Below are 25,226 nucleotides of genomic sequence, written 5' to 3' on the forward strand. Positions count from 1 at the left end.
ATATAATGCCTCCAAAGACAAGTTTCTACAGTTAAAGGAAGGGGCTGAAAAGATTTCACCTTGATCCTTAACAGTATTTTGGAGCAGGTATGCAGGCGTCTGAAAAAGCTTAATGGTTTTTTTTTAAAAGCCCCCTCTCTATAGAGTTTTTATAAGACAAAGATGGAGAAAAGAGGGATTATAACTATTGAAAAACAGACACATTCTGTGTGAACAGAAATGGGAGGATAGTAACAGAGTAAAAAACATGACTGTGGAGCACAAACATATTCTAAGCCTAAGTACTCTACAGAGGGAAAGGGAAGTGCTGAGGACACGTACAGCCTGCTGCGTTCACTTTTTTCCCCAACAGACCTTAAGTAAATACCTACTGTGTACCAAGCCTGTGGAGGCGCTGAGAATGCGAAAATGAATAAGGCAGATCCTCAAGGAGCCCAGTCTGGTGGTGGTGGTGGTGGTGATGGGAAGGTGGGGCGGGGGAGGAGGAGAGAGGGAGCGTATGGAGTGGGGGTTGGGGATGAGCTTAGACGGGAAGGTTGAAAAACTGAATATACAGTAGGAATTTGGTACAGATTTGCGCTGGCTTCTATTGCAGAAATCTGCCCCAGAACATCTGAAAAAAAAAAAAAAAACTCAATTAGCCTCATTTGCCAAATTGGGCCAGATATCATGACGCCGGTCTTCTACAGCTAACTTCTCGAACAGGTTTAAAAATCCTCCTTACGCTTCTAGCTCTCGCTTTCCCCACCATTAGAGGGCCAGGCAAGGGAGGGGGCAGGTTGAAAACTGCACCCACGTCTGCTGCCTCTGCTCTCTGCAGGAGACAGGAATCCAGGGCTTTGCCATCGTCATAGCAACTAGGAGTTCCACGGTCCCCCACCTTCCTCCGAGTCCTTCCACTTCCCCCGCCGGCGGGGCTGCGCTGCCGATTCTCTCGCGAGATTTGCGCGCCGCGCTCAGCGGCCCAGCAGTGATCTCACCCGAGACTTGGGGCGGGAGGGAGGGAAGGAGGGGAAGGAATGGGGCGGGGAGGGGAGGGGAGGGAAGGGCGAGTGCGGCGCCGCCACCGCCGGCAACTTTGTGAGCGAGTTCAGTGCGTGCGTGAGCGAGTGAGCGAAAAAGTCAGTGCGGCGCCGAGTCCGGGAGGAGGGTCCCCGGGGAGGGCCAGGTCTGGGCTTCAGAGGCCGCCCCCGAGCCACTTCATCCTCTCCCGCCTCCCTGGCTCCCTCCCCATTTCCTCCCCCCACGGGTCCTCCCGGGCCTTCCGCCCCCTTCTGCAGTTACCTGTCCCCTCCCCCACTCGGCACGCACCTCCCCTTTCCCCCGCGCCCACCTCCGACCTCCGGACCCTGGACTCGCAGCCGCGTCGCGCTCGCTCCCCGCGCCGGCCGCCCCCTCCGCTCTTTCTCCTGGGGGCAGGCGGGCGGAATGGGGGGCGCTGAGCCTCGGAGGCGGCGCGAGCGGAGACCCGGGCGCCCAGACAATAGTTGATGCCGGGGGGACGGGGGCACCTCCGCCCCCCCACTTTGCCAGGATCGCGGCCCCCGCCGGCAGCTCTCCAGCCTGCATTCCGGGTCCCCCTCGGAGCCAGGCTCCGGAGTTGGGCACATTCCGCCCCCGCCTCCCCGGACCCCCCTGCGTTCGGCGCCCGCCCCGGCCCGGCCTCGCTGCCTGCCGTTCTCCGCAGAGGAGGCGGCGAGGAGCGCGCGCCGACCGTCTACACGGTTTCTCTTTCTCCCCAGGGAGAGCGCGCGGCGGACGCGCCCCGGACGCGCGGCGGCACCCGGAGGCCGGGCCCAGCGGTAAGTGGCCCCCGTGCCCCGGGGCCGGGCAGGGGAGTACGGGTGCAGGACTGTTGACAGCCCCCCCTTCCTTTCTGGCCGGGGATTGGGTCCAGGGCCCGGAGCAGGACACCCGGAGGCCGGTCAAAGTTTGATTTCCGATTTGGTGGCGTGCTGATAGCGCAGCCCCGCGGGGGTGAGTCCAGGCTGCACAGCGCCTGGCGCTCGCGCACGCATCTCGGAATCAGAATCTGCACAACCCGGGGCCAGGCGCCTGTGCGAGAAGCCGGGAGACCCGCGCTCCCGTCGGGGTGGCTGCGCCCACCCCACCGCTCTCATCTCCACCGGGCGACCCTTCCCCTTCAGTCACCTGGGTGAGCGCTTTGCAGGCTGTGCTGGTGGAAGGGACAGGCCGAGTGGTTTACTCTCCGGAGAGGGAGAAGAGCAGCTCGGTGGCCGCGGGTGGTTAGTTTCTCTCCTGGGGGTCTTAGTGGAGTGAAAGTCTGGGATGCTTTAACCTGTTTTCCTTGGAGCAAGTAAACCTCGAAAGGGCTGGGGACGCGTGAGGGTCCTGCAAAAAGAACTTTTCCTCCTTCGCCCCGTCTGTTTTCAACTTCTCTCCTGACCTTAAAGGAAATATGCGAGGCTCCCTATCACTCCACGGCATTTCTAGGCGGACAAGTAATTGTGGTGGACAGGTTGAAATTTCATTGTGTGGAAAATCTAGAGACAAGGGAAATGGCTCACTTTCAAGGAAGATGTTTAATCGGGTAGTTGGTATACATATTTGAAGGGGAGCGTTTGGGCACTGATGGCTCCTAGACTGCGTTTACCTTATAGATTTTATTTTCGTGACGAGTACTTTAGACGCAGCCTTCGCTGAAATTCTTACTACCTGCTAAACGACAGTATTTCTAAACTGGAAGCCAGTGATGCGATGCAAATTTCAGAGTGAAGGTGTCGACTTTCATCAGGTTCCAGCTCTATCTGGATGAACTGGGGTTGGCGTTTCCTCTATAAAGCAGACCTTTCATGTTGGAACTCTGACTCAGATTCTTAAAGCCATTGTTTTTATACTGGTACTCTGTGGGAGCTGTGTCGACTTTCTCCTGTTTTCTCATATGGAATAATCATCCAGGGCGAACATTCTCTCACTTCATCTTTTGGAAAACGACAGGTTTAAGTCCTGTAGAATCATTCTCTGCGGCCAGTTTAGTAACAGTATTAATTTCTGGATAAGCCTGATTTAACGACTTTCACCGTGCCCTTTTTCATTTTTCTGAAAGCTGCAATTAAGCCACCTTTACCAGGATGAAGGGGAAAAAAAGCTGATGGGAATAATGTAGAACAGTGGTGACAGCAGTAGGCTCAAATAAAAGGTTTACAGAAAGCAGTTTATGGTCACTGATGCGTCCAACTATTAGATGACATACCAGTTATTAATGAGAATATTAATATGAAAACATTTTTCCCATGGAATAAATTATTTATACTAAGCATATATACTAGCAATTAACAGTGCATTTAAAATGATTTGGGTGAGGATTTGCACCTAAATGGTTAGGGGCAGAATAAGAGATTTGGGGGGAATGAATGGTTTTATGTGGCTGACAACTTATTTTCTTATCTCATTATGCTTAAGTAAAGGACTCGTGAAGTTGACTATCATTAGACTTCTCCAGCTGACTGAGAGAACGAGTTCGGCGAGTGGCTCAAGACAGACAGTAGGTGTTGCTCTTAGCTTCTCTGTAGTGCCTGGTTGCTGCAGGAGTTGGAGATTGCAATTCTGGTGCAGTGAACTTTCTGTGTCTGAAGTCAGGCAGGGTTAGTTGTGTTAGTTGTGACTTCATCGTAGGATTCCAGGGCTGGGTTGACTTGAGCCTTGAAAGAATTTCAAAGCATCTCATTGAAATTTCGTATTAAGTTTCTTTTAACTCTTTCCTTTCACTGTTTCCTGCCTTTCGTATTTACTTTGCTTTTGCTTTGATTATATGTGTAATTTACAGCCCTCCTCTCCTCCCCCTCCTTGATTTTTTTTTTTAACAACTTTTTAAAAACACCTTCTAGTAACTTTCTTGAAGCCATAGATTGAAGATTGCTTGGAAATTGGGGTTTTGTAGACTTTGGAGGAGTCTTGGTTGAGTATGAGTTGAGATGTGTATTTGCAGTTTGAATTTTTCAGTAAATAGTTGTTTTTCTGTCTCTGAGCTGTGAGGCAGGAGCGTGAGGAGAGGTAGAACAGTATAGGAGTAAAGAATCCTTGAATCTTTTCACTTTAGGGCAAAGTTGTGTTTCCTATCAGTCCTCCTAGTCGTGTGGTCATTTCTATTGGTCCACATCAGTGCACACATGAAGGACGAATATCCTGAAGATTTTCAAGTGACATCTCAGATTTGAGCCTTTTGGTTCACTGACCAAGCTGGACTTTCTCTGAGGAACACAAATAGACTCATTCCCATAACGGAGGGCTCGAGCTCTGATATAGCATGCTTCTTTCTTTCTTTTGACTCAAATCACGGAAGTTCATGTCTCAAACTCAGAAAAATTTTTTCCTCTATAGCATCACTATATTTGTAACCTTTTGAAATTTGTGGTGGTCAGACGGCCTTTATTGAGTGCCTCTGTGTGGGAGGCGTGCTTTTGGGTTCTGTGATTCCAGTGGTGAGTGAAAGTGTGTTCCTGGTCACATGGACCTGACAGTCCACTGGGGCCATTTGTAGTGACCTTTCCTGGTTTGGTGTCCTGATACCCTGATGCCCCCATAAAGGTTCTGTGTAGCAGACAATCAGTTATTTTTTATTGTCAACTTATTTAAGTTAATTTTTAAAATAATGGAGCCTAGGGGCTGGCTCCGAGGCCGAGTGGTTGAGTTCGCACGCTCCGCTGCAGGCGGCCCAGTGTTTTGTTGGTTCGAATCCTGGGCGCAGACATGGCACTGCTCATCAAACCACGCTGAGGCAGCGTCCCACCTGCCACAGCTCGAAGGACCTACAACTAAGAATATACAACTATGTACCGGGGGGCTTGGGGAGAAAAAGGGAAAAAATAAAATCTTTAAAAAAAATAAAAATAAAATAATGGAGCCTAGTATCTGCCTTCAGAGTGTCTGGGTTTCAAGTTTTCCACTATAGGGTCTTAAAAAATAATTGAACCTCTTTCTGAAAAACTGTCTTTTTCTGCAGAGATGGGCACGATACTTGCTTCCCAGCTTTGCTGCAAAAGTTAATGAGAATAAATGTATGGAAGTACTTTGCAAAGCATATCATCTTATTTGAAGTTGCATTTTCTTACTTTCCGATGAACTGATTCATAGACTGTTGGAGCTAGAAGGTTATTTGGAGCATAAATCATTTGGCCCATCTTCCTCCTCATTTGACAGATGAGGAAACTGAAGCCCAGAAAGTCGAAGTGATTTGAGGAAGGTTTTAGAAGAACTAGTTAGTGATCAGGTGGTGACTGGAAGGCAGGTTTTGAGACTTAACTATATTCCTTTGTTTCCTGGATTTTTTTCTACTTTAGAATCTGTGTGTTAAAATCTGTTTGCTCCCCCAACCCTTGTGCGTTCAGCATTTATTAAATGTCTAAAATGAGAAGCAGCAAAACTTATGGAAACAAACAAAATTTCCATTAAGATTGAAAAGCTATGAAAACAGCATTGATGTAGTGTTTCGTGACTAACTTTAGAGTTACTCAAATTACAAAGTTATAGAAAAAGAAATTATGAGTTAAAGTATGTACATGGTAGTGCCTGTATGCTTTTTTTTTTTTTTAAGGAATCTTTATTAACTCAGAGCGTAATATACTTGAACGTTCCTTAGAGAAGCCAAGCTTAATTTGTTGTGGTTTACCATTTTCTTCCCTTCTTAAGCTCATTTTCCATTTTTAAAAGAAAGTAGTTGTAGCTTGTTTATTTCTGGGATAGTGGCAAGTTTTAGACCTTCTCCCACAGCTACATGTAAGGGTGACCAGGAACAGGGGGAGTGGGGGGGAAGGGTCAGGTGGAAGGAGCTTCCTGTTGAAAATGACTGATTTGTATCGCACCATCCTGCCTTCCACTGTGTAATCTGAGCCAGGAGAGAAGAAACATCCCTGTCGTTTGGGTGACCGCCCTTGAGGTGAGGGGCTCTCCCTTTTCCGGGAAGGGTTAAGCCTTATGTTGTTCTTTTAGTGCTCACACAAAAGTTCGTGTCTTGTTCCATATACGGTGCTAGTTAAAATACGGGTGTTCCATTGTCACTTGAGAGTGACAATCCAGCCTTCTAGCTACTGCACTTCTCCTTTTTTGGTGTGGGAAATAAATTGGCCTCATTGGATGTTTGCTTTTCATTTTTTTCTGTGCCTACCTGAGGAAAGAAAAAGGAAAATGCAGCCACGCACTTAGGTGGCACTTTGTTTTCCAAAAGTTATATATGAATTAATAATTCTAGATGATAGCTTGTTTATTTTTTTTTGGTGGGCTTCTGATGAGCTGTGCAGTGAGTCATAGCAACCTGGGAATGATTCCCTCTGCTTTGGACTTCTTAAACACAGACGACTTGAAGGACAGATGAAATAACATGAGTTTGATGTGGTTTGTGACCATGGGGGCAAGTCAGTCCATTGGGGTCTGTATTTTGAGAGTAGAGGAAGCTGTGACAGTCCACCTCTTATTTTCTTTATTCTGGCCTGGGGAGAGTAAGGTAATCCCTGTTGGAAGAGAAAGTGAGTGTTTTCTTGAAGATCTAGAGAGATGACACCAAAATGACACGGAGGAATGTCACGGGTTTCTTTAGTCTTTGTTGGAGCTTCATAAATAGCAGTGCCTTGATGGGTGTGCCAGAGAGTCAGGCGAAGCTGGTCCCTTTCCCTCCAGAGGTCTGGGATGAGGATTTTCAGCCTGTAGATTTCTAATTTGTTACTTGTCCTGTTGCACCAAGTTCTCCCTCTAATTAGGACTGTAGTATGCCTAACTTTAAATTGTGGGAAACGGGCAATTACATAATGTTAGATTTCCCGTTTTTCAGCGCAGGAGAGGCAGGAGGAGAATGCATGCTTGCTGGAGAACCTGGCTTGGAGTGGGAGGGCTGCTGGTTTGCACAAACACAGGGGTCACTCAGAGGCAACTGGAGCAGACAGGCATCCAGCCTCGGCAGCCACTGGCTTCCTTCCCCCTCCTCCTCCAGAGCAGGTCCAGGTTAAATGAATTTCGCAGACATGAGCGTTAACTTGGGTTATTCCTCTTTTCTGTTTCCACAAAGCCTTTTACCAGAGCTACAGCTATAGTCATTGATTAGTTTTTGTGGTTCTGCGTCTTGCTTCCTTTTAGAGTGGGTTCTGAGGTACTCAGAAGAAAGCTGTCGAGAAATACAAAGCAGAGGGCTTGGTGCTGAGTGATCGTGTTCCTATAATCAAGCCTTGACTATGATTGGTATCTTTTCCTTTGGCTCCTCTCCTGTCTTTCTGTAATTCATTTTTTTCATGTTCTAAATTATTTGCCTAGATAGCTGTTCTAGTTTGATACACTGTGAGCACCTCGCATTTCCTTTAACAGTCTTAGTTCCCAGAATTGATTGACTCTTTGGTTTTTCAAGTTTCTTTTCAGTTCTTGATGAGCTCAGAGAAGCAACTGATAAGCGAACTACGGTGTCTCACGCCTTCAAGAAGAGAGAGTACTTATAAGAAGATGCCTATGAGATAGATGATCATAAATTAATGGAAGCTTCTAAAATTTTCACCTATTTGACTAACTTTTACTGCTTCCTTCACCTGTGTGTACCTAGGGAAAAACTGGTAAGCAGTATTTTCCCATATCTTTGCAAGAAGTGTAAGTTTGTGACTTGTTGGAACCATACTGCTTTTCTTTTGAAGACCTCCAAAACACGTGTTCTTACTCTTGAAATGATGTTAAGTGTAGTTGATTTAACTGCTCCCTCTCACTGGGTTATTCTTCTGGCTGCTCCAATGAAGACCTCAGAAGGTTCTGCCAATATGTTTTGCCAGCATCTGACTTCTCAGGAGCTGGTGTTTCGTGTGCAAAGAGAGTGAGCTCTGTGTGTATCGTGTTTGGGGTGGGGATGAATGGGGTTTAGACTCCTGGCTCAGAGTGGGCCCTTAGGAAAGCTGTTGGGAAGGCTTGCCCCGGCTGACACAGAATGTGGTTCTTAACCCTTGTCTCTTTTCCAGTTTGGGAAATGCCTGTAATTCTTCGAAGAGTCTCAGTGTTACTTAATTTTCTTAATTAGGATCTTCGTGCTGATCTTTTGTAATGGGAAATGAGGAATAGTAATTGCATAACAAAATATAATGTTTCGGCCGATAAATGATAGGTTATGGAGAGTTATAGGATTCACAGAAAAGGCTTATTAAAAGTTCAAGAACCTCAGCCTAATAATTGCATTTGGTGGGATTGTTCTTAAGGCCATTTTCAAGGTAGTGTTTTAAAATAGGGGTTTTCGGCGGTTTTGTTAGGATGTGTGTTTGGAGGAGCAGTTGAGTGCTTTGGTGGAGAGCATAGAAGATGGCAGAACTCTGGGCTTTTCTCTGGGGGAGCATGATCGATATCAGGGGGATTTGAGGAAACTCAGTAGGTGATTCTGTTATGCTTCTCCCCCACCCAGTTGAGAACTGAATGGCTTTTATATCGTTTCTGGATCTATCCTTGGCAGTGAGGCAGACAAGTAGTGGGTTTAAACCAGACAGCAGCTGACTGGGGGTTACGGAAACTTCATTTTGGATGGGTGAAAGGAGAGGCTCTGATCCTATGTACAGTCCTATTGATTAAAAAAGACAACTTGGAAAAAATCTAGAAATGACTGCCAACAGCTAAAAGGGTCAGCCTGCTTAGATTCCTGCAGTCGGGGTAGAACATGTAAATTCAATTTGGAATTGTATGTTAGCACTTAATTTTTTTATTGTGGTAAAAAACATAAAATTTACCATCTTAACCATTTTTAAGTGTTCAGTTCCGTAGTGTTAAGTATATTCACATTGTTGTGAATCAGATTTCTAGAACTTCTTCATCTTGCAAATCTGAAACTATACACATTAAATAACTCCCCTTTCCCCCCTCCCCCTATCCCTGGCTACCCCCATTCTACTTTCTGTTTCTGTGAATTTCACTGCTTTAGATACTTCGTATAAGTGGAGTCGTTCGGTACAGGTGTAACTGGTTTTATTGGGCTTCACAGATACTGCACTCTTTACAGATTGAAGGTTGGAGGCGGTCCTGCGTTGAGCCCATCTAGCTCACTAGTTTTCCAACAGTGTTTGTTCACTTCCTGTCTCTGTGTTATATTTTGTTAATTGTTGCAATATTTCAAACTTTTTCATTATTATTATGTTTGTTATGGTGATCAGTGATCTTTGATGTTACGATTCTATCGTTAGTCAAGTTGTGAACGCAAAGGGAAAGTTCTTGAAGGAAATTGAAAGTGCTACTCCAGTGAACACACAAATGATGAGAAAGTGAAACAGCCTTATTGCTGATGTGGAGTAAGTCTTAGCAGTCTGGATAGAAGATCAAACCAGCCACAACATTCCCTTAAGCCAAAGCCTAATCCAGAGCAAGGCCCTCACTCTCTTCAATTCTGTGAAGGCTGAGAGAGGTGAGGACGCTGCAGAAGAAAAGTTTGAAGCCAGCAGAGTTGGCTCATGAGGCTTAAGGAAAGAAGCTGTATCCATGACATAAAAGTGCAGGTGAAGCAGCAGATGCTGGTGTGGAAGCTGCAGCAAGTTCTCCAGAAGATCTAGCTAAGATCATTAAGGAGGATGGCTACACTAAACAACAGGTTTTCAGGGTAGACGAAACAGCTTTGTATTGGAAGAAGATGCCATGTAGGACTTTCATAGCTAGAGAGGAGAAGTCCATGCCTGGCTTCAAAGCTTCAAAGGACAGGCTGACTCTCTTGTTAGCAGCTAATGCAGCTGGTGACTTTAAGTTGAAGCCACTGCTCATTTGCCATTCCAAAAATCCTAGGGTCCTTAAGAATTATGCTGAATCTACTCTGCCTGTGCTCTTACAGCATGGTTTACTGAATATTTTAAGCCTGCTCTTGAGACCTACTGCTCAGAAAAAAAGATTCCTTTCAAAATATTACTGCTCACTGACAATGCGCCTGATCACTCAAGAGCTCTGATGGAGACGTCCAGTGAGATTGATGTTGTTTTCCTGATTGCTAACACAACATCCATTCTGCAGCCCACGGATCAAGGACTAATTTTGACTTTCCAGTCTTATTATTTAAGAAATATGTTTCATAAGGCTGTGGCTGCCATGGATAGTGGTTCCTCTGATAGATCTGAGCGAAGTCAGTTGTAAACCTTTTGAAAGGATTCACTGTTCTAGATGCCGTTGAGAACATTCATGGTTCATGGGAAGAGGTCAAAATAGCAACATTAACAGGAGTTTGGAAGAAGTCGATTCCAACCCTCATGAGTGATTTTGAGGGGTTCAAGACTTCAGTGGAGGAAGTTAATGCAGATGTGGTGGAAATAGCAAGAGGACTAGAATTGGAAGTGAGGCCTGAAGCTGTGACTGCATGACTGCAACCTCATGATAAAACTTAAACAAATGAACCTAAACATCTTACGGATGAGCAAACACAGGTTTCTTGAGGTGGAATCTACTGCTGGTGAAGAGGCCGTGAAGATTATTGAAATGACAACAAAGGATTTAGAATATGACATAAACTTAGTTGATAAAGCAGCGTCCAGGGTTTGAGAGGATTGACTCCAGTTTTGAAAGAAGTTCTGTTGTGGGTAACGTGCTGTCAAAGAGCATCACATGCTGCAGAGAAATCATTCATGAAGGAGAGTCAACCAAGGCAGACTTGTTTGTTGTCTTATTTTAAGAACTTGCCACAGTCATCCCAGCCTTCAGCAGTCACCACTGTGATCAGTCAGCAGCCGTCAACACCAAGGGAAGACCCTCCACCAGCAAAAAGATTACGACTCACTGATGGCTCAGATGATGGTTAGCATTTTTTAGCAGTGAAGTATTTTTAAATTAAGGTATGTACGTTACTTTTTAGACATAATGCTATTGCACGCTTCATCAATTACAGTATAGTGTAAACATAACTTTTATGTGCACTGGGAAACCAGAAAATTTGGGTGAGTCACTGTACTGGGATACTCACTTTATTGCGATGGTCTGGAACTGAACCCTCCGTATCTTCAAGGTATGCCTGTATTTGTCTTTTCATGACTGGCTTATTTCACTTAGCATAATGTCCTCAAGGTTCATACATGTTGGCATGTGACAGGATTTCCTTCTCTTTTAAGGCTGAATAATATTCCATTGTATATATATTCCACATTTTGTTTATCCATGCATCCATTGGTGGACATTCGGGTTACTTCCACCTCTTGGCTAATGTGAATAATCCTGCTGTAAACATGGGTATACAAATATATCTTTGAAACTTTGCTTTTGGATATATACCCAGAAGTCGGATTGCTGGATCATATGGTAGTTCTCTTTTTAATTTTTTGAATAATCTCCATATTATTTTTCATAGAGGTTGTAAAACCATAGTGGTTTTACATTCCTACCAGCATGCACAAAGTTTACAATTTCTCCACATCCTTGTAAACGCTTCTTTCTGTTTTTTTGATAGCCATCCTAATGTGTGTGAGGTTATATTTTATGGTTTTGATTTGTATTTCTCTGATGATGAGTGATGTTGTGTATATTTCATATACCTGTTGGCCATTTGTATATCATCTTTGGAAAATTGTCTATTTAAGTCTTTTGCCCATTTTTCAATCACGTTATTTGATTTTTTGTTGTTGAGTTGTAGGAGTTCTTTATATATTCTGGATATTAACTTCATCAGATATATGATTTACAAATATTTTCTCCTGTTCTGTAGGTTAATTTTTCACTGTTGATGCACAAACGTTTTTAAATTTGATGTAGTCCCATTTGTCTTTTTTTTTTTTGGTAGGGAAGATTGGCTCAGAGCTAACATCTGTTGCCAGTCTTCCTCTTTTTTTTGCTTGAGGACTATTGTCCCTGAGCTAACATGTGTGTCAGTCTTCCTCTATTTTGTATGTGGGATGCTGCCACAGCATGGCTTGATGAAACGGTGTGTGGGTCTGTGCCTAGATCCGAACCTGTGAACCCCAGGCTGCTGAAGCAGAGTGCACGAACTCAACCACCATGCCACTAGGCCGGCTCCCCATTTGTCTATTTTTGCTTTTGTTGCCTGTGCTTTTGGCATCATATCCAAGAAATCATTGCCAAATCCAGTGTCATGAGGATTTCCCCCTACGTTTTCTTCTAGAAGTTTTATAGTTCTAGTTCTTATGTTAGGTCTTTAATCTGTTTTGAGTTAGTTTTTGTATATGGCATAAGATAAGGGTCTAACTTCATTCTTTCACATGTGGACATCCAGTTTTCTCAGCACCATTTGCTGAAGACTGTCCTTTTCCTACAGAGTGGTCTTGGCACCTTTGTTGAAGATCAGTTGACCATATGTGTGAGGCCTTATATCTGAGTGCTCTGTTCTGTTCCGTTAGTCTGTTTGTCTTTATTCCAGTACTACACTGTTTTGGTTACGTTAGCTTTGTAATATATTTTGAAATTAGGAAGTGTGAATTGCACTTACTTTTAATTTATGCTATAGATTCGAGGTGTTGAGTAACAGAGAAGTAATAGGGAAATTGACAATAGGGAAAACAATTTAAAATTTTTTCATTTTTTTGAGGGGATTAGTCGCACTTAAAGGAGGTAAGGTGATTTAAATGGCAGAATGTATGCAAGGCTATTGATTGGCAACTAGTTTAGTCAGAGCTGTGTGTCTAGCACTTCCTGGTTTGTAAAGCGCTGTCACAGATACTGAGTCCAGAGGCTTGGGAAAGCCAGTGGACCCTGAATTGATCGTGAAGATTGTATGTGTACCCCAGTGGGTATAAATACCCAAAACCATCTGGGTCAGTTGTACCACAGTGCTCAAGGGAGTTGTTTAATGAAAGCCTCTAGTAGTAATCTCAAGATTTTCAGTGGTATCAGTTATTGTAAGAATTCTTGCGTGCTATTTTTTCCTTGACACTGTATTGCCTTTGCTATTTCAATTCAGTAGTTTCTGATTTTCCATATGTGCTCGTTGAATAGCAGTGAGTCACATACAGAGCTGGAATACTTAGCCACAGTGCTGTTTCATTGTCTAGGATGTGCAAAGAACAGAAAATTAACCTGGCTGGGTTGTGTAGGATGAATTGAAGGCGAGAGATTGGAGCCAGAAGAGCAAATTAAGTGGCTGCTTTGGTAAGTGATTTAGGCTACTTAAGACATGCTTTCTCACCTTCTTAAAACTGTGGGGATAACTGTGGTTGGCTGTATTACTTGAAGGGCTATTTGGTAGAATTTCTATGGAGCAAAATGTAGTATGCTTGCATATAGTAGGACTGTAGTAAAGATTTGTTTAAATAGTAACCAAATAAATTCATGCCTGTGTGGGTGAATCTCTAGGGAGTAACTTACTCTTCTATCCCATGAGTATTTATTGACTCCCACTGTATGCCAGGGGCTGGTGGCTGCTTCACTGGCTCCTGCTTTCCTGTGGCTGAAGCTCTGCTCGCAATTGATGTGGTTCTTTTCAGGTTCTATTCCCCTTATCTAGTTGGATTTTTCTTTAGTCAAAGGCCTGTTTTACTTCTGATGCAAAACAACTGTAGTTGTTTATTATGAAAATAGTGCTATATTAAATATTCTTTGTATAGAGGAAAAAAGAAACACTGGACAGTTCTGCCTTTTGGTTTCCAAAGAGATGGGTCTTGGCAAAATTTATATTATCAAGCACTTTTCTAAGAGCTAAAGAAAACTGGCTTTAATGAATTTTGGTTAAGGTCTTCCTGAGGACCCAGATCAGGTTTTCAAATCTTGGTTTCCTCCACTTCCATGCACACTCCAGGAGACTCTAGAAAGCCAAGTTTGGCTCAAATCTCAGTTTCCTCTACTTCCATGCCGGCTCCAGGAGAATCTAGAAAGCTAATTTTGGCTAATCCTGAATTTTTCCATTAATTGTCAGATCCTAAAAGAGTCAGGCACCCTTTTTAGATCTTCATTCATTTCTTTATTCATTTGATTGTTCATTTAACAAATCTTCTTCATTCACTTATTATCTACCAAGTAATCTTTTCACTTGTAAAAGGAAGGAAGTTGAGGGTTGAATTAAGTTTCCTTTAAGGCCAACTATTAAAATTCTGTGCATTTATTATTGTGACTTAAAGAGATGTAGGGCTTTTTTTTTTTTTTTTTTTTGAGGAAGATTAGCCCTGAGCTAACTACTGCCAATCCTCCTCTTTTTGCTGAGGAAGACTGGCCCTGAGCTAACATCCATGCCCATCTTCCTCTGCTTTATATGTGGGATGCCTGCCACAGCATGGCTTTGCCAAGTGGTGCCATGTGCGCACCTGGGATCCGAACTGGTGAACCCCGGGCCACCGAGAAGCAGAATGTGTGAACTTAACTGCTGCGCCACGGGGCTGGCGCTGATTTAGGGCTTTTGGGAGATAGTAGAAGTGGTTTTTTTTTTTTTTTTTTAAAGATTTTATTTTTTCCTTTTTCTCCCCAAGGCCCCCAAGTACATAGTTGTATATTCTTCGTTGTGGGTCCTTCTAGTTGTAGCATGTGGGACGCTGCCTCAGCGTGGTTTGATGAGCAGTGCCATGTCCGTGCCCAGGATTCGAACCAACGAAACACTGGGCCGCCTGCAGCGGAGCGCACAGACTTAACCACTCGGCCACCGGGCCAGCCCCAGTAGAAGTGTTTTTTGAAAGAACTGAATAGAGAAATTTAGAGTTTTTGTTTTTAACTCTAAAACATTTTAGTGAGAAAATTCTGTAATGATGGATAATGTTAGCATTAGTCTCACTCTGATCTGAAAACAGTCAACATTTTAACTCAACTCTGAGAGTCTTTCCTTGTAATTTTGGCAGGAGACAATTCTGAATCTAACCTTTCTACTGTTACATGTAACATTTAGAAACTTAATTCCTCTTTCAGATGGTTGGTGTACTGCCAGTGTGGGAGATTCAGAAATGCCTATCACCCCTTCTTCTAGGTACTTGGTTCCGAATCTCTTAGAGCCTTTGTCCTTTATGCCTGCGGTAGTCTTTTTTTTTTCTGCTTTTTTTCTCCCCGAATTCCCCCAGTATATAGTTATATATTTTTTAGTTGTAGGTCCTTCTAGTTGTGGCATGTGGAATGCCACCTCAATGTGCCTGACGAGCGGTGCCATGTCCGCACCCAGGATCCGAACCAGCGAAACCCTGGGCTGCCAAAGCAGAGCACACGAACTTAACCACTTGCCCACGGGGCCAGCCCCACGTGCGGTAGTCTTGAGATACTGTGACATCATATCACTGAATGCAGAAGAGTCACACTGAAGATCTGAGTGCCAGTGCGGTGATAATTAAGCTAGTAATTACCCATGCTGCCAAATGTGTGATGTTCATATAAGCTAGTGTGAGATTTCATGGCTTTATAAAATGGCATTTTCATTTTAATTTGTTGTTAGAAATTCAACATAGTATTGATTGTGTGATATAAAATTTAGTTATGCAAAATAAAATTGAAGAATTTTCTCTCCTGTGGATTTTTGGCTGTTGTAAATCTGGTCTCCTTATCAAAGAATAGGGGAAGATTTGTGTAGTCCTCGCTCTGTGACTTTGGCCGTTTTTCTTTCGTTTACTAATCAGCAGTATTCACTGAGCACCTTCTAGATGGCAGATACTGTTCTCATCTTGGATATATAGCCGTGAACAACTCTGAGTGGATGGGAAGCCACCAGAGGGTTTTGTACAAAGGGTTTCGATCTGACATATTTTTAAAGGACAAAACTCTGTTTTGTAGAGAATAGAATGAATAATAGGGCAAAGGTGGAAACAAGGAGGTATTACGGGGTTCTAGCAATAATCTAGGTGAGATGTGGTGATAGCAGCAGTGGTGATAAGTGGCTGGATTCTGGACATGTCTCAAGTGGAGCTACCATGATTCACTGAAGAGTGAGATGACATGGAGTGAAAGAAGTGTCCTTGGAGTCAAGGATAACACCAAGGTTTTTGGCCTGAGCAACTGGAATAATGGAGGTGCCATTTATTGAAATGGGGAAGACTGGAGAAGCAGGTTTGGGTGGGGAATTAAGAGCTGATTTGTACAGGTTGGGGATGAGATGCTAGTTGACATGCAAGTGGAGAAGTCAGGTTGGCAGCTAGGCCGATCTCTTAGTCTTCATGAGTTTCAAATTTCTCATCTGTGAAATGGGGAAAATATTTACCCGTCTCAGAATTCTTGAGATCAAATGAAAAAAAAAAAAAGGTAAAGGTTCTAAAGTTATGTCCTGTAGCAGTGGTATTATTTCTGGAAAGTAGACTGGTTATCATCTTAAATACTTTGTGGTCTCTTTTGAACTTCTTAACTCATAGGCCAGAACGTATTGCGGAAAGTTGGCATTTGTCCTCCAGAGGCTGGTTTTCTCTCTGAATAGGTGGAAAAGCTTTCTCTTTGATCCTTTCTGCAATTCCTGGGCAGCTTCTGGGAGAGCTTGGTATTTTGGTTCCCTCCAGGGTGTCAAAGAGCTTCATTTTGTCTGGAGCCACTGGGGTACTACATTGCCATTTGGCGCCAGACTTGCCCCTTAATAAACATAGCTTCAGGCCAAGGTAATTTTATTTAGGTGGGAGGATATTGTAGTAGAAAAAAACGGCTGTTTCCTTTGTCAAAGTCTTTATTATTTTAGGCTTTCCGTAACTTGAATCAGTTAAGAAATAGTATCTAATAGATCAAATTTATTAGGGAAACCACTCTTCATGTTTCTTGATTCAGAATACGTATTTGTATTTTCCTAGGTTTTTTGATTGCTTAAAATTTTCTTATAGGCAGGTGTAGTATGTTAAATATATATTTGAACCCACTGAATTAAAATTTAAGATCCAAGTAAAAATGTTGAAAGCATCAGTCTTATATTTCAATCAATGGTACTTTTTTTTTTTGAGGAAGATTAGCCCTGAGCTAACTGCTGCCAATCCTCCTCTTTTCGCTGAGGAAGACTAGCGCTGAGCTGACATCCGTGCTCATCTTCCTCTACTTTATATGTGGAACGCCTACCACAGCATGGCTTGCCAAGTGGTGCCATGTCTGAACCTGGGATCCGAACCAGTGAACCCTGGGCCGCCGAAGCGGAACGTGTGCGCTTAACTGCTGCACCACTGGGCCGGCCCCAAATCAATGGTATTTTGAATTTAACTTTCTGTAGAGATAGTAGTAAATAGTTGTATCCTTGAAATACGGTATTTGCTGATAATTGACACCTTCTCAACAGTTGGATGTTGGTTTAGGAACATCTTCAGTCACAAGATCTGGTGGTGGTTCTTGGTTCTCCAGTTCCATAAGACATTTTGAACAGAAACACCACTGCTGTTTCTTCACTGCCCTCCTGCTTTCATCATCCGTCCACAAGATTTCCATTGGGCATCGGCCCTGTGTGCCCATTGCAGGTTCTCTGGTGATTTAGAAAGAGAAGGTAAAGGCACCCTTTAAGGGCCTGACACATGTAGTGAGTGACTCATGTTGATGAATAACTGACAGTTGGGAACTCTAAGTAAGTCTTCTAGGTGTTCACTGGAAAGAGCCATAATGGCTTTAATGATGAGGGAAGTCATCGGGGAACAGGAATGATGTTTTTCAGTGGATGTTGTGGAGGCAGAAATTATTTGGGTAGTTCTCTGGTATCTTTTCAAGCAAGAGGACATCTCTCTATGTTAGAGTTTTTGTCCGGTCCTCAAATTTATAAGATAAGTTTACCCATCTGCTCAGTAATTGTTAAGTTACATAATCTTTTGCTTTTCGCTAAATTGGCTTACTATACATTATTGTATTTCAGCCTTTAAGAAAGTGAACTATAAGTATCCAGTATAATATCACTTGACATGATTGTCTGAAAAAACCCCAAGCCTTTGTCTTTCCTTTTGAAGTACCTATTAGAACGTTTAGATCAATTGTAAGAAATAATTTGAAAGGGGTCTATATATTTGAATCTCTGTTTTTTCCTTGATTAATTTTTTTCCTCCTAGAAGGAATACAGCTTACTTAGACTTAAATCCTTCGGGATTTTCGAAATCGTCTAATGGCTTTTTATTTGAATTGAGTCTAATAATCATTTGTATCAGGAGGATATTCTCTAAGTTTCTGAAGTCACAGTGCCTATTTATACACTCCTAAGGTTTTCTTTTTTTGTATAACATCTTTATTGAGTCATAATTGTTACTATACAATTCTCCCATTTGAAGTGTACAAGTCAGTAGTTTTTAGTACATTCATAGAGTTGTGTAACCATCTCCATAAACAATTTTAGAACATCTTCATCACCCCAAAAAGAAACTCCAACCCCATCGGCATCCTTCCCCCTTTCTCCCCAACTCCACCCCACCTCCCTGCCCCCAGCCCTGGGCCACTGCTAATCTACTTTCTACTATAGATTTGCCTCTTCTGGATGGTTCATACAAACGGGATCATACAGTATGTGGTCTTTTGTGACTGGCTTCTTACACCTAGCTCTGTCAAAGCACTTGAACTTTGGTGGTGATGTTACAGATTTTGGGTTCAAAACCAGATATTCCCTGTCTGCTGATCCAGAAACCACAGCCTGTGCCGGGACCAGAGAAAACAGCAAAACTGCCAGTTGCTGTGTGTGTTTGTGGAGCAGGGAGTGAACTTGGAAGTTTTCATGAACAAAAAAGCCACCCTGGTACCAATGCACAGATGTACTCAGAGCACGTGATTGACACTTGTCTGACCCCTCCTGGCCTGAGCATTGCCTGCTTCTTCTGTGAGGTTTTCAGATACCTCTTAGAAGGATCTCTGAGTCTTCCCTTTCTTCTGCCTCTGGTCTGGTCTGGGACCAAGTCCTGCCATTTTTATCCCTTTTGAATTAATTCTTGTTTTCAGCTTTTCCTCTTAGTTTTATTGCCATTATCTTAGAACAGACCCTTGACCTTTTTATCTAGGTGGCTGGAGCAGTCTCCTCTCTGGCCACCTTGGTTCCTGCTGCCCCAGCCTCCAGGCCATCCTCTCTGATGATTCTTTCTGATGGACCACTTAGTACACGTTCCACCCTGGAGGAACTGAAGTGGCTCCGGTACTGGCCCACATCAAACTCACACTGTCTTACTTGCTTTTAGGACCTTTCTCTGGGGTTTCTTCTTTCCTGTTTATCTGATTTCTTTGGCCTCTCCAGGACTGTGTCTTTGTATTCATATGCTGGGCCTCTTCTCTCTTCTCTTCCCAACTATTCTGACTTCCTTTGAGCCTTTGTTCCTTACTGATTTTAGTTCTATTCAATTCAGAATGGATGTGAAATCTAAGTTCCTCACCCATAGCTTTATCTGTCTTATCCCCTTCCCTGTATGTCACGCTGCTTACCATTATCTTGTCTCCCTTTTCCCCTCTGATGCAATACCAGCCCCTGAACTCTAGTTTTATCTGTATCTTTCTCATCCTTCAGGGCCCACCTTCTTCATTGACGTCTTTCTGGTTACTCTAACGCACCTTGAATTCTCCTTTCTCCGAAATGCTACTGTACTGTGTTGTATGCTTAAAGAGCTTAGCATTAAATAATTAGTGCATAGTTCATCAAGGATGTTTAACCTGGAGAAGACTGAGAAGGGACGTCACCCCTTGTCACAAGAGTTGAAAGTCTGTCGTATGAAAGGAGGGGAGATTACCCTTGCCTTCTCAGACCCCACAGGCTAGAACAATGAGTAAACACAGATACGGGGATGAGCATCAGGAAGGACTTTTCTAGTGGAGCTGCATGTAGATATGACAGGCTGCATTCTCCATCTCATGCATGGACTGGATCATTCTGGACGGGGTCATTGTAAAGGCCATTCAGACAGTTCATGGGAGTGCAATGAGATTAGTGGTTCTCAGTCTCCATGGAGTAGCAGAATCACCTGGGGAGTGTCTTAAGTACACAGATTCTCAGTTTTTGGAAAGTTCAGGTTGAGCAGTCTGTGAAGCCTGCTTAGAAACTTTTGAGTCAGATAACACTTTTAGTCCTGAGATCCCGTGAATGTCTCATTTGTTTAGCAAACTTTTATTGAGTTGCCTGCGTTGCGCAGCAATGTGAAGTTGTGGGTTTTGCCTTCGTAGGACCTAGACTGAAGGAGGGAATGCAGACAGATGGGTGAAACCATGTGATTTCTTCTTAGGTAGATGTAGATGCTTTGAGGATAGGGACCATTTCTCATTTTGTACGCTTATTTGCCCTGGAGGAATGGGCACATTGGCATTCATTCTTGGGTGATAAACGGATTAAGCTGCTGTCTGCTGGTTTGCTCCTTGATGTAAGGCTTGTTACTGTATTCTTTATTCAGTTGTTTTCATACATCTTAATTTCTTCGTTGAAAGTGAGCCACTGTATCTGCAGTTGCTTCATTACAGATTCAACTTTTGACTGTGTTGCTTCCTAGTAATAAAATTAACATTGGCTACTATTTATTGAGTACCCAGTGTGCCAGGCACTTTGCGTCACATTATTGCTTATCTTTATAACAAGCCTGCAACATAGACTTTAGGACTCTGAGTGGGAGCCAGGGTGTTGAGTTCCTGTTATAGAATTTCTTCTTATATTAACATATATTGCAGCAGCCACCAAGTTGAAGAGTTGTCTAGTGCAGTCATCCACTAGGACTAGAGTAGTTGCAGGCGTGTTTTGACTGTGTGCATAGAATTTATTTTATTGTTGGGAATGCCAGGAAGGCTGTCTGCATATAATAATGTAGCTATGACCATCACCCTGTTAGTTAAGCTTGTAATTTGTTTTAAATACTATGCCACGCTGATGATGGAAGCTCTCCACCCATTTCTCCAGTGGAAGGCTAGTCTTGCTGGGAGAATTTTTAAGCGTGGTATGTAGTTTATCATTCATCCTTGTCGTGCCACAGTGGAGATTCGGGGACTGTTTTTATATCTTAAGTGATGATCTGGATTTTTCAGAACTGGGATGTGTCTCATCTGGTGCTTTCTTTTCCTGTATCTGCCATAGGACTTTGGCCTGTTAAGGTGACCTCCACAGTGCTCAGTTAGTAATGGTCATAAGTATCTTTCACAGAACTCCACCAATGACTTAGTTCTATAATAGGTTCTTTACTTGTACCATCTCATTTTATTCTCGTGGAATTCCTGTGAAATAGATATTGTCAGCATTTAACAGACTACGAAACTAGAGCTTAGAAAGGTTAAGTGGCTTGTCTCTTTTTCAGACTCCCATCTGTTTGCATTTTTCCAGGGGACTCAGGCATGGTTTACACAGGAGTGACGTCTTTTCTTTTAATTTCTCTCACCTCCTCCTATTGCTGGCTTCACTGAGAAAAATTAGGTGGTAGATGAGTGAACTTTTAGGAGGTGAAGAAGAGCAGGAATCTCAGACTCTGAGGGAAAATTCTTGGATAATGTATTTCATTTTCTCCCTTCCAGTGGAGTCAAGGTAATGGCTATCGTTGAATGTTCTCTCTGGCCAACTGAACTTAGTGAGATGTGGGAAACACCCTCACATTGGGCCCACACCTGCCAGAGACGTTCAAGGCCTGGGGTGGCAAATATTTCTAGTACAAATAGCTAGAAGAAATGTAAATGTTTACCGCTGTGGTGAAATAAACATACATCTTCACAGAGTTTGTAATGACCACAGAATTTTTTTCTAGTAAGAACACCTTCACTTTGCTTCCCAACCGAAGGCAAGACGGGAAACGTGAGAAATTTATTTTCTGGTGAGCTTCTTTCTTTCTCATCTTGCAGCATGGGTTCTGCTGTGAAGTTGTCATCATGTCGTTGACTTCCCCCTGTTGCCCTAAAATTATGATGCTGTCATCAAGTCAGCATCTGCTTTGTTGTGAAATAAGTGTCTTTTAAGAGTCTGGAGGCATATTAGAAATATATAGATTTTTGAAGAAAGGTTGATGGAACTGAAGTTAATTGGAAATACAAAAACAGGTGAAAGATCAATCCTGGCAATCAAGTATGCTTCTGGGAAACATTCAATTAATCAAACAGAATTGAAGTCACTAGTGAAAGTTAATTTAGTTAACTTAGGTCACGGTGAAAAAGGAGATTTTTTCCACCTTAACTTTTGTATTGAGTTGTTGGCTTTGTATGTTTATTGAATCCAATATCCCCCTGTTTAAACTTTGTGTTCAGGTCATTTCTCCAAACCAAATATTTGAGACTTCTCTTTCATATTAAATCAATCCTCAACATTTTCAGCTTTGGTTTTTTAGATAAGGATTTTTGGTGGTGTAATAACATGACTGGGATGGTTTTATCTTAATCCCGGTTTGCTTTAGTGTTTAGGCTTATTATTTAATCTTAAGAACAAAGGTTAATTTTAAAGAGTATTGGTAAACTTTGGTGGACTACGAGGGCCGTGATGTGCCTTGTAAATGGAGCACAGGGCCCTGAGATTATTGAACGAGTTCAGTTCCCGATGCGCTCGTTTATAGCAAGATGCACAAGGACCTTGGATCTAGTCACCATCCTGTTCTTGGTTTACCACTGCAGCAAGGAATCGCCTTGAGTTAGTTCACCTTGTCTTCAGGTTGCTTTGATTGTTGGACAGCTACCTTTTTAATAACAATATGTAACTACAATAATCTAAGTCCATTAAGGACATGCCATATTCATATGTTGGTCCTGGTCCACCCACCGTCAGTCAACAAAGTCCGTTTCTAAATATTACCTGAATATTCATCATTCACTCAAACAGATGCTTATTGAGCTGTTCTGTGCCAGGCCCCTGTTTGGATGAGGTATGGTGCTGATTGTGGTGCAGATAATTTAGCAGTCCTGTTCTCAAGATGCTTCTGGCACATCAGGGAGCTCAGGAAGAGTAGAGGAAAATGTCTAGCACGAGATGAAGGAAATCACTTAAATGTATTGTTTTCTTTCTTTCTTTTTTTTTTGATCATAAAATCATTGCATAAGGCTTTGTGGAAAATTTGGAAAATATAAGAAAGTATGAAAAAGAAGAAAAAAATCATCTGTTATTCTAGCACCCAAGGATGATCACCATTCATGTTTTCGTGTTTCCTAATCTCTTTTAAAGTGGCTTGTAAAAACAAGCAAAACTGAGAGATCTGTCTGGTAAAAGAGGGCTTTAAGGTGGTAGTGGGGAGAAGGAAAAGAGGCCCCGGGAAACGGCAGTGTTTCCACCGTGGGGGACAGTGATGTCGAATGCAGCGGCCTTAGGGAAGGGGTGTCTGGGGTTTCTCAGGAAGAAAGCATTGGGGAGCAAAACCAAGAGCAGCCTTCACCTTAGATTTCTCTGTGAAGAGTTCCTGAGTTACAGGTGTGTTGTGTTCTAAAACTTTGTAAGATGGTAGCTGGCATTCCAGGTGCTTTTCTCAAACATTAATTTCATTTTAACCTCTTCTAGATGAGTAAGACAGAGCCTACCCTCTAGGACGGGATGTGAGAGATGATTCAGGAATTATAGTATGTCCACTGTGTGCCCATGGTTTAAGGCCAGAAGAGTTCGTAGCAGGGGAAGCAAGAAAAGAAACAGTTTTATTTTATTTTATTTATCTTTTTTGTGAGGAAGATTAGCCCTGAGCTAACATCTGTACCAGTCTTCCTGTACTTTGTATATGGGACACCGCCACAGCATGGCATGACAAGTGGTGTGTAGGTCCATACCTGGGATCCAAACCTGCAAACCCATGGGCCACCAAAGCAGAGAGCTTAAACTTAACCACTGTGCCACCGAGCTGGCCCCAAAACAGTTTTATTTTTGAGGGTCTGTTATGTACTAGCACATTTTGGGATAAATTGTCTCATTTAATTTTCATAACCAACCTTTGAGGAAGGAATTTTCCTCATTTTTATAGTTTAGATTTAGAGAATGAATTTAGAGGCTAAGTTGCTTGTCCGTGTTACATAGTGTTTCATGGTAAGTGGCAGTGGCACACACAGGCCTTGGGACTGGAGACTGGGTTCCATCCTACCAGTGTGGCCTCAGGTAATTCCTCAACCTCTGTCTTCTTTTTTAAAAAGGGCACGGTGATGCTGCTTATTAACTCACAGGGTTATTGTCAGGATGAAAAGAGACAATGAATGTGATGCCCTTCCTACAGTTTGGACTCAGTACCAAAAGATGGGAGCCCTTATGATGATGGCAGTTGTATGGCAGCACGCACAGTGCCTAGCATGTAATAGATGTCCCCTAGGTGGCAGTTACCCATCTTTCCTTCTTACAAGCCCTCCTAGCTTTTCAGTTTTCCGAGTCTTTTTCCCTTGGATTTTTAAAGACCCTGATGGAAACATACATTTCATTTGGGTTATAATAGTGGGTTCTTGGATTTGTAAAATAAATTTCATCTGTGATACACAGGAAAATGCCATCTCATCTGTAGTTGTCTTTGAAAGGTCATCCTGAACGTTTTCCCCTGGGTGGCCAGATGGGGGAAGGCTGGGGGTAGGAAAGCTAAGAGCTTAGGTGGGGGAGAGAAAAGGGGGCAGAGGGAGGAATCACCTTGGGTGTTTTCCTGGCTTAATTTGCTACCCGCTAGCCTCAGTAAGGCCTGTACTATGGCCAGGTGTGGCTGGGATTTCTAACAGTGAGCAGAGGTTAAGAGGGCAGGGTGGGTACTTATTAGAATATACTTGGTTCTCCTTGCATACTCATGCTTTTTCATTCATGTATTCAGTCAACAGACAGTTTGTTGAAGCTCTGCTGTATTCAGTCCTTGACATTCAAAGGCAGCATCCATTCTCACGAGATCAAGCCAAATTGACTGACGAGTAACAGAAAATTAGAACTCACTTTTAAAGTATCAGAATAGAGGGAAGTGGGGGAGTTTTGTCAAAATATATTAAAATTATTCTTCTCTGTTTGCTTCTCTCCTTAGACCTTGAAGGCCAGGGCTGTGTCTTTTGCAACTTTATATTCCCAGAGCCTAACCCTAAATGCATCCCGGAATAAATATGTATAAGCTCACTGCCGGCACAAAGATAAGGTAGTTTATAAACGGTGCGTTTCAGCTATCTGCATATTTGTGGAAATCTTGACCCTATCAATGGAGACATCTGATAAGTCCTTAACTTATTGGTAATTCTATTTTTAGAAGGTAGAAGATGGGAATTTTGACAAACTGATCATGCTGAGAACTTTGGGCGAAAGCGGCTATTTTGTCTTGGGGTTTTGTCATTATGGAAGAGTGTCTTATGGCATAAATTTTTAGAAAGAGATTTCACAAAGTTCAGAGAAAAGATAGTGCACCTCCAAGGCTAGAACTGTAAAGGAGTAGGATTTCCTCCAATGGGTGGGAAGCTCCAAGAAATAAAAGTTGTGATTATATGATTCCAAATCCTGCTGATGAGCAAAAATGGAACCCGTTTCTGAAGAAGTCAGCACAGCTGTTTAGGGCCATTGCAGAAGAAGCCAGATTTAAAAAAAAATGACAGCT

General features: G+C 42.9%; 1 protein-coding gene across 3 annotated transcripts in view; it reads left to right on the forward strand.

The window, feature by feature from the left end:
- The first annotated feature begins 1,046 nt into the window (after positions 1–1,046).
- SIPA1L1 (signal induced proliferation associated 1 like 1) overlaps positions 1,047–25,226 on the forward strand; it is a 358,565-nt gene continuing 334,385 nt past the window's right edge. The window contains exons 1-2 of one of the 3 annotated variants that reach the window (XM_046647143.1): positions 1,079–1,121; positions 1,743–1,802. The gene's annotated coding sequence lies outside the window, so the exon portion shown is untranslated. Of the gene's footprint in view, positions 1,803–1,882; positions 2,156–25,226 lie in introns of those variants that run through there. The other 2 variants (XM_046647145.1, XM_046647144.1) reach the window with 2 other exon arrangements.

This window comes from Equus quagga, chromosome 20, assembly GCF_021613505.1.
Source record: "Equus quagga isolate Etosha38 chromosome 20, UCLA_HA_Equagga_1.0, whole genome shotgun sequence".
Classification (NCBI taxonomy): domain Eukaryota; kingdom Metazoa; phylum Chordata; class Mammalia; order Perissodactyla; family Equidae; genus Equus; species Equus quagga.